This window comes from Eimeria mitis, genomic scaffold (assembly GCF_000499745.2).
Source record: "Eimeria mitis Houghton genomic scaffold, Emh_scaff3281, whole genome shotgun sequence".
Classification (NCBI taxonomy): domain Eukaryota; phylum Apicomplexa; class Conoidasida; order Eucoccidiorida; family Eimeriidae; genus Eimeria; species Eimeria mitis.
The window spans coordinates 4865-5160 of NW_013571621.1; positions in this window are offsets into that span (position 1 = coordinate 4865).

Sequence of the window (296 nt, forward strand, 5' to 3'; positions counted from 1 at the left end):
AAAAAAGAAGAAACAGAAAAGGAGAAACAGAGAAAAAGAAAAATAAAAAAGAAGAGACAGATGAAACTGTTTCTCTATAAAAAAAACAAAATAAAAGTAATATAAAAAATAATAAAATAAAAAAAAAAAAATAAAAAAATAAAATAAAAATAAAATAATAAAATAAAAAAGGAGACAAATATAAAAACAAAGAGAAAGAGAGAGAAGAGACAAACAGAAAAAGAAGAGACAAAAGGAAAAAAAAAGAACAAAGACAGAAATAAGGAAAAAACAACAACCAATACAGAGAAAACCCT